The sequence below is a fragment of the Hordeum vulgare genome, chromosome 5H (genome assembly GCF_904849725.1).
Source record: "Hordeum vulgare subsp. vulgare chromosome 5H, MorexV3_pseudomolecules_assembly, whole genome shotgun sequence".
Taxonomy (NCBI): Eukaryota; Viridiplantae; Streptophyta; class Magnoliopsida; order Poales; family Poaceae; genus Hordeum; species Hordeum vulgare.
The window spans coordinates 99,335,961-99,345,556 of record NC_058522.1 but is presented as its reverse complement, the minus strand read 5'-3'; positions in this window follow the sequence as shown (position 1 = coordinate 99,345,556).

Here is a 9,596-nt window from a genome sequence, read left to right as displayed (position 1 = left end):
TGCGGAGGCGCCATTGTTCGATGCTTAGATCAGAATCTTCTGCGATCTGAAACGCTACGAGTACGAGTCCATCAACCGTGTTCTAGTAACGCTTCCGCTTAGCGATCTTCAAAGGTATGAAGATGCTCCACCCCTTTGCTCGTTGGTGGTTTCTACTAGATAGATCCTTGTGTGACGTAGGAATTTTTTGAAATTACTATGTTCCCAAATAGTAGCATCCGAGCCAGGTTCTATGCATAGATTCTATGCCTCACTAGAACACAAACGTTGTGGGCGATGATTTTGTCAATTTCTTGCCGTTACTAGTACTATCCTTTTTTGGCGGTATTGTGGGGTGAAGCGGCCCGGACCGACTTTACACGTACGCGTACGTGAGACTGGTTCCACCGCCTGACATGCACTTGGTGCATAAGGTGGCTAGCAGGTGTCTGTCTCTCCCCTTTAGTCGAATTGGATTCGATGAAAAGGGTCCTTATGAAGGGTAAATAGCATTGGCATATCAACATTGTGGCTGTCATGTAGGTAAGAAGCGTTCTTGATAGAAACCCAAATCAGCCACATAAAACTTGCAACAAAAATTAGAGGACGTCTAACTTGTTTTTGCAGGGTATGCTGTGTGATGTGATATGGCCAAAAGGATGTGATGTTATATATGTGATGTATGAGATTGATCATGTTGTTGTAATAGGATTCATGACTTTCATTTCGATGAGTATGACAATCGACAGGAGCCATAGGAGTTGTCTTAATTTATTGTACGAGATGCAACGCCATGTGATTACTTTACTTTATTGCTAACCGTTAGCTATAGTAGTAGAAGTAATAGTTGGCGAGACGACTTCACTGAGACACAGTGATGGAGATCATGATGATGGAGATCATGGTGTCATGCCGCTGACAATGATGATCATGCCGTGCCCCGAAGATGGAGATCAAAGGAGCAAGATGATATTGTCCATATCATGTCACTATATGCTTGCATGTGATGTTTATCATGTTTTTCATCTTATTTCTTAGAACGACGGTAGCAAAGATAAGATGACCCCTCATTAAAATTTCGAGATAAGTATTCCCCTAAGTGTGCACCGTTGCGAAGGATCATTGTGTGGAAGTACCACGTGATGATCGGGTGTGATAGATTCTAACGTTCGAATACAACGGGTGTAAGCCAGATTTACACACGCAAAACACTTAGGTTGACTCGACGAGCCTAGCATGTACAAACATGGCCTCGGAATATGAGAGACCGAAAGGTCGAACATGAGTCGTATGGATGATACGATCAACATGGAGATGCTCACCATTGATGTCTAGTCTATCTCACGTGATGATCGGACACGGGCTAGTTGACGTGGATCATGTAACACTTGGATGACTAGAGGGATGTCTATGTGAGTGGGAGTTCATTAAATAATTTGATTAGATGAACTTAATTATCATGAACTTAGTCTAAAATTGTCTTTACAAATATTGTAGATCCAATGGCCAACGCCAATGTCAACCTCAATTTTAACGCGTTCCTAGGGGAAACCAAGCTGAAAGATGATGGAAGCAACTATGCGTACTTCGTCCGTAACTTAAAGCTCATCCTCATTGCCTCGAAGAAGGCATATGTCCTTGATGCACCGCTAGGTGACCCTCCCGTTCCCGCGGAAGCCCAGGACGTTCTGAACGCCTGGCAATAGGGCAGTGATGATTACTCCCTGGTTCAGTGCGGCATGCTTTACAGTTTAGAACCGGGGCTTCAAAGGCGTTTTGAGCTAAATGGAGCATATGAGATGTTCCAAGAGTTGAAACTGGTTTTCCAAGCTCATGCCCGGGTCGAGAGATATGAGGTCTCCGACAAGTTCTTTAGCTGTAAGATGGAGGAAAATAGTTCTGTCAGTGAGCCCAAACTCAGAATGTCTGGGTTGCATGGTCGTCTGACTCAGCTGGGAGTTGAACTTTCGGATGACGCGGTCATTGAAAGAATCCTCCAGTCGCTTCCACCTAGCTATAAGATCTTTGTGGTGAACTACAAATGCAAGGGATGGAGTGTTGGCGAACGTAGCAATAATTCAAAAATTTCCTACGCCATATTCAGATCTTCCTATGGAGAGACCAGCAACGAGAGAGGGGTGAGAGCATCTTCGTACCTTTGAAGATCGCTAAGCAGAAGCGTTGCTAGGACGCAGTTGATGGAGTCGTACACGCTGTGATTCAGATCGCGGTGTGATTCCGATCTAGTGCCGAACCACGACACCTCCGTGTTCAACACACGTGCAGCCGTGTGACGTCTCCCGCACCTTGATCCAGCAAGGAGGAGAGAGAGGTTGGGGAAGAGCTCCGACATCACGACGACGTGGTGGCGATGGAGTGATGAGGTCTCTTAGCAGGGCTTCACCAAGCACCGTGGAAGAGGAGGAAGAAGAGAGACAGGGCTGCGCCGAGAGAGAGAAAATTCCCGTGTCTCCAATGGCCAAAAACCCCACTATATATAGGGGGAAGTGGAGGGTGGCGCCCCCCCAGGGTTCCCACCCCTAAGGGGTACGACAACCCTAGATGGGGCTGGAGGTGACGGCTGGGAGGGGAGAGGGGGGGTGGCGCAACCCTGGTGGGCCTTAGGCCCACCTGACTAAGGGTTACCCCCCTTCCCTCTCTAGGCGCCTTGGGATGGGTGTGGGGGCGCACCAGCCACCCAGGGGCAAGTTCCCTCTCGCACTTAGACCATGTAGCCTCCTGGGGCTGGTGGCCCCTCCCGGTGGGCCTCCGGAACCCTTCCGGTGGTCCCGGCACGTTGCCGGTGGTTCCCGAAACATTTCCGGTGTCCAAACCCATCCATCCTATATATCAATCTTTACCTCCGGACAATTCCGGTGCTCTTTGTGACGTCTGGGATCTCATCCGGGACTCCGAACAACCTTTGGTAACCTTGTATAACAATTCCCTATAACCCTAGCATCATCGAACCTTAAGTGTGTAGACCCTACGGGTTCGGGAGGCATGCAGACATGACCGAGACACCTCTCCGGTCAATAACCATCAGCGGGGTATGGATACCCATGGTGGCTCCTACATGTTCCACGATGATCTCATCGGATGAACTACGATGTCAAGGATTCAATCAATCCCGTATACAATTCCCTTTGTTTGTCGGTATAGAACTTGCCCGAGATTCGATCGTTGGTATACCTATACCTTGTTCAATCTCGTTACCGGTAAGTCTCTTTACTCGTTCCGTACACGTCATCCCGTGACTAACTCCTTAGTCACATATACCTCATTATGATCATGTTCTACCGAGTGGGCCCAGAGATACCTCTCCATCACACGGAGTGACAAATCCCGATCTCGGTTTGTGCCAACCCAACAGACACTTTCGGAGATACCTGTAGTGCACCTTTATAGTCACCCAGTTACATTGTGACGTTTGATGCACCCAACGCACTCCTACAGTATCCAGGAGGTGCACAATCTCACGGTCGAAGGAAAAGACACTTGACATTAAAAAAGCTTTAGCATACGAACAACACGATCTAGTGCTATGCTTAGGATTGGGTCTTGTCCATCGCATCATTCTCCTAATGATGTGATCGCGTTATCAACGAGATCCAATGTCCATGATCAGGAAACAATGATCATCTATTGATCAACGAGCTAGCCAACTAGAGGCTTGCTAGGGACACATTGTGATCTATTTATTCACACATGTATTACTGTTTCCTGTTAATACAATTATAGCATGAACAATAGACGATTATCATGAACAAGGAAATATTGTAATAACCATTTTATTATTGCCTCTAGGGCATATTTCCAATAGTCTCCCACTTGCACTAGAGTCAATAATCTAGTTACATTGTGATGAATCGAACACCCATAGCATTGTGGTGTTGATCATGTTTTGCTCGAGGAAGAGGTTTAGTCAACGGGTCTGCAATATTCAGATCCATGTGTACTTGATAAATATCTATGACTCCTCTCTGGACCGGGTCCTGGATGGAGTTGTAGCGGCGTTGGATGTGCTTGGTCTTCCGGTGAAATCTGGGCTCCTTGGCTATGGCAATGGTTCCAATGTTATCACAGAAGAGTGTCATCGAACCTGACGTGCTGGAACCACTCCAAGGTCGGTGATGAACTCCTTCATCCAAATCCCTTCATGAGCCGCTTCCGAAGAAGCTATGAACTCCACTTCACATGTAGATGCTGCCACGACGTGTTGCTTGCTGCTGCACCAGCTCACTGCCCCGCCATTCAAAACATACACGTATCCGGTTTGTGACTTAGAGTCATCCGGATCTGTGTCCAAGCTAGCATCGGCGTAACCCTTTACGACGAGCTCTTCGTCACCTCCATAAACGAGAAACATCTCCTTAGTCCTTTTCAGGTACTTAAGGATATTCTTGACCGCTGTCTAGTGTTCCATACCGGGATCACTTTGGTACCTTCCTACCAAACTTATGGCAAGGTTTATATCAGGTCTGGTACACAACATGGCATACATTAGAGAGCCTACGGCTGAAATGTAGGGGATAGTACTTATCTTCTCTCAATCTGCTGTCGTGGTCGGTGACTGAGTCTTACTCAATCTCTTACCCTGCAAAATTGGTAAGAACCCCTTCTTCGAGTTTTCCATATTGAACTTCTTCAATATCTTGTCAAGGTATGTGATACGTCTCCAACGTATCTATAATTTTTGATGGTTTCATGCTATTATCTTGTCAAACTTTGGATGTTTTGTATGCCTTTTATATCTTTTTTGGGACTAACTTATTAGCTGAGTGCCAAGTGCGAGTTCCTATTTTTCCATGTTTTCGACCCCTTTCAGAGGAGGATTTTGAACGGAGTCCAAACGGAACAAAACTGCCAAAAAGATTTTTTTCCGAAACAGAAAAAGATCGGGAAGCCTCAGAATTAGGGCAGGGGGCTTGCAGGGACCCCACAAGCCCCCTAGCCGTGGCCAGGGGGCCCGCGCCTCCCAGGCTTGTGCGCTCCCTAGGCCACCTCTGCCCTAGGACTTTCGCCTATAAATTCCTTAAAATCCCAGAAAAAATATGGAGATCATCGAAAGTACTTTTCCGCCGCCGCAAGATTCTGTCTCCGCAAGATCCCATCTAGGGCACGTTCTGGTGCCCTGCCGGAGGGGGGATTCAGATATGGAGGGCTTCTTCATCAACACCACGACCTCTCCGATGATACGTGAGTAGTTCACCATAGACCTACGGGTCCATAGCTAGTAACTAGATGGCTTCTTCTCTCTCTTGGATCTTCAATACAAAGTTCTCCATGATCTTCATGCCGATCTATCCGATGTAATCTTCTTTTGTGGTGTGTTTGTCGAGATCCGATGAATTGCGGATTTATCATCAGATTATCTATGAATCTTATTTGAGTTTCTTCTGATCTCTCTTATGCATGATTTCATATCCTTGTAATTCTCTTCAAGTTGTGGGTTTTGTTTGGCCAACTAGATCTATGATTCTTGCAATGGGAGAAGTGCTTGGTTTTGGGTTCATATCGTGCGGTGACCTCACCCAGTGACAGAAGGGGTAGCGAGGCACGCATCATGTTGTTGCCATGAAGGGTAAAAAGATGGGCTTTTCATCATTGGTTTGAGATTATCCCTCTACATCATGTCATGTTGCTTAAGGCGTTACTCTGTTCGTCATGAACTCAATACACTAGATGCATGCTGGATAGCGGTCGATGTGTGGAGTAATAGTAGTAGATGCACAAAGTATCGGTCTACTTGTCTCGGACGTGATGCCTATATCTATGATCATTGCCTTAGATATCGTCATGACTTTGCACGGTTCTATCAATTGCTCGACAGTAATTTGTTCACCGACCGTGATATTTGCTATTTTGAGAGAAGTCTCTAGTGAACACTATGGCCCCCGGATCTACTCCACACCATATTTTCAGCCTTACACTTTTTCTTCATTGCACTTTCCGCCTTCAGATCTCACTTTGCAATCAATCTTGAAGGGATTGACAACCCATTTATAGCGTTGGGTGCATGCTCTTTGTGTTTATGTAGGTACTCTGGGCTTGACGAGATTCTCCTACTGGATTGATACCTTGGTTCTCAAACTGAGGGAAATACTTACTGCTCCTGTGTTGCGTCACCCTTTCCTCTTGAAGGGAAAACCAACGCAGGCTCAAGAGACGACAGAAGGTTTCTGTCAACGTAGCAGTATGTACTTTGTGAAAGACCTATGAGGCGTCTCGGTCTATCTCTATAGATCTTGATGCCTAATATGCATGCAACTTCTCCAAGGTCCTTCATTGAAAAACTCTTATTCAAGTAGGTCTTTATGCTCTCCAATAACTCTATATCATTCCCCATCAATAATATGTCATCCACATATAGTATGAGAAAAGCTACAGAGCACCCACTCACTTTCTTGTACAAACATGCTTCTCCATAAACCTGTATGAACCCAAATGCTTTAATCACCTCATTAAAGCGAATGTTCCAACTCCGAGATGCTTGCACCAGCCCATAGATGGAGCGCTGGAGCTTGCATACTTTGTTAGCACTCTTAGGATCGACAAAACCTTCTGGTTGTATCATATACAACTATTCATTAAGATACCCGTTAAGGAACGTTTTTTTGACGTCCATTTGCCAAATTTCATAATCGTGAAAAGTGGCAATTGCTAACATGATTCAGACTGACTTTAGCTTTGCTACGGGAGAGAAAGTATCATCATAGTCAACTCCTTGAATTTGTCGAAAACCCTTTGTGACAAGTCGAGCTTTATAAACGGTTACATTACCGTTTGCGTCAGTCTTCTTCTTGAAGATCCATTTATTTTCTATGGCTCGCCGATCATCGGGCAAGTCCACCGAAGTCCATACTTTGTTCTCATACATGCATCCTATCTTGGATTTCATGGCCTCAAGCCATTTGTTGGAATCCGGGCCCGCCATTGCTTCTTCATAGTTCAAAGGTTCACTGTTGTCTGACAACATGATTTCCATCACAGGGTGCCGAACCACTCTGGTGCAGAACGTACCCTTGTGGACCTTCTGGTTCAGTAACAACTTGATCCGAAGCTTCATGATCATCATCATTAACTTCCTCTTCTGTTGACGTAGGCGCCACACGAACAGTTTCCCGCGCTGCGCTACTCTCCGGTTCGAGAGGGGGTACAATTACCTCATCAAGTTCTACTTTCCTCCCACTTACTTCTTTCGAGAGAAACTCTTTCTGTAGAAAGGATCCATTCTTGGCAACAAAGATTTTACCTTCGGATCTAAGATAGAAGGTATACCCAATAGCTTCCTTAGGGTATCCTATGAATACGCATTTCTCCGCTTTGGGTTCGAGCTTCTCTGGTTGAAGTTTCTTCACATAAGCAGCGCAGCCCCAAACTTTTAGAAACGACAACTTAGGTTTCTTGCCAAACCATAATTCATACGGTGTCGTCTCAACGGATTTAGACGGTGCCCTATTTAAAGTGAATGCTGCAGTTTCCAATGCGTTTCCCCAAAATGATAGCGTTAAGTCGGTAAGGGACATCATAGATCGTACCATATCTAATAAATGGCGATTACGACGTTCAGACACTCCTTACGTTGCCGTGTGCCAGGCGACGTTAGTTGTGAAACAATTCCACATTTCCTTAGGCGTGTGCCAAACTCGTGACTCAAATATTCTCCTCCACGATCAGATCGTAGACACTTTATTTTTCTATCACGTTGATTCTCAACCTCACTCTGAAATTCCTTGAACTTTTCAAACGTTTCAGATTTGTGCTTCATCAAGTAGATATACCCATACCTACTCAAATCATCGGTGAGAGTGACAACATAACGATAGCCACCGCGAGCTTCTACGTTCATTGGACCACACACATCAGTATGTATTATTTCCAATAAGTTGGTTGCTCTATCCATTAATCCTGAGAATGGAGTCTTAGTCATCTTCCCCATGAGGCATGGCTCGCATGTGTCTAATGATTCAAAGTCAAGAGACTCTAATAGTCCATCAGTATGGAGTTTCTTCATGCGCTTAACACCGATATGACCAAGGCGGAGTGCCACAAGTATGTGGGACTATCATTATCAACTTTACATCTTTTGGTATTCACACTATGAATATGTGTAACATCACGATCGAGATTCATCAAGAATAAACCATTCACCAGCGAAGCATGACCATAAAACAAATCACTCATATAAATAGAACAACCATTATTCTCTCACTTAAATGACTAGCCGTCTCGCATTAAACAAGACCCTGATACAATGTTCATGCTCAAAGCTGGTACTAAATAACAATTATTAAGGTTTAAAACTAATCCCGAAGGTAGATGTAGAGGTAGCGTGCCGACGACGATCACATCGACCTTGGATCCATTCCCGGCGCGCATCGTCACCTCGTCCTTGGTGAGACTCCGTTTATTCCGCAGTTCCTGCTTTGAGTTGCAAATTTGAGCAACAACACCGGTATCAAATACCCAGGAGCTACGACGAGTGTTGGTAAGGTACTCATCAATAACATGTATATCATATATACCTTTAACGTTGCCGGCCTTCTTATCCGCTAAGTACTTGGGGCAGTTCCACTTCCAGTGACCTTTTCCCTTGCAATAGAAGCACTCAGTCTCAGGCTTGGGTCCATTCTTTTTCTTCTTCCTGACATCTGGCTTACCGGGCGCGGCAACGACTTTGCCGTCTTTCTTGAAGTTCTTCTTACCCTTGCCCTTCTTGAAACTGGTGGTCTTGTTGACCATCAACACTTGATGCTCTTTCTTGACTTCTACTTCTGCAGATTTCAACATCGAGTACAACTCGGGAATGGTCTTCTCCATCCCTTGCATGTTGTAGTTCAGCACAAAACCCTTGTAGCTTGGTGGGAGAGACTAGAGGATTCTGTCAATTACAGCGTCATCCGGAAGTTCGACCCCAAGGTGAGTGAGACGACCGTGCAACCCAGACATTCTGAGAACATGCTCACTAACAGAACTGTTCTCCTCCATCTTGCAGCTAAAGAACTTGTCGGAGACTTCATATCTCTCGACCTGGCATGAGCTTGAAAAACTAGCTTCAGCTCCTGGAACATCTCATATGCTCCGTGTTGCTCAAAACGCCTTTGGAGCCCCGGTTCTAAACTGTATAGCATGCCACACCTAACCAGAGAGTAGTCACCACTCCGCGCTTGCCAGACGTTCTAAACATCTTGGGCTACCGCGAGAATAGGGGGTTCACCTAGCGGCGCATAAAGGACATAAGCCTTCTTGGATGCAATGAGGATGAGCTTCAAGTTGCGGACCCGGTCCGCATAGTTGCTACCATCATCTTTCAGCTTGTTTTTCTCTAGGAATGCATTGAAATTGAGGTTGGCAGGTGCGTTGGCCATTGGATCTACAATATTTCTAAAGACACCTTTTAGACTAAGTTCATGATAATTAAGTTCATCTAATCAAATTAAGTATGAACTCCCACTTAAATCGACATCCCTCTAGTCATCTAAGTGATACATGATCCATGTCGACTAACCCGTGTCCGATCATCACGTGAGACGGACTAGTCGTCGATGGTGAGCAACTTTCATGCTGATCGTATTCAAACATACGACTCATGTTCGAGCTTTCGGTCTCTCATA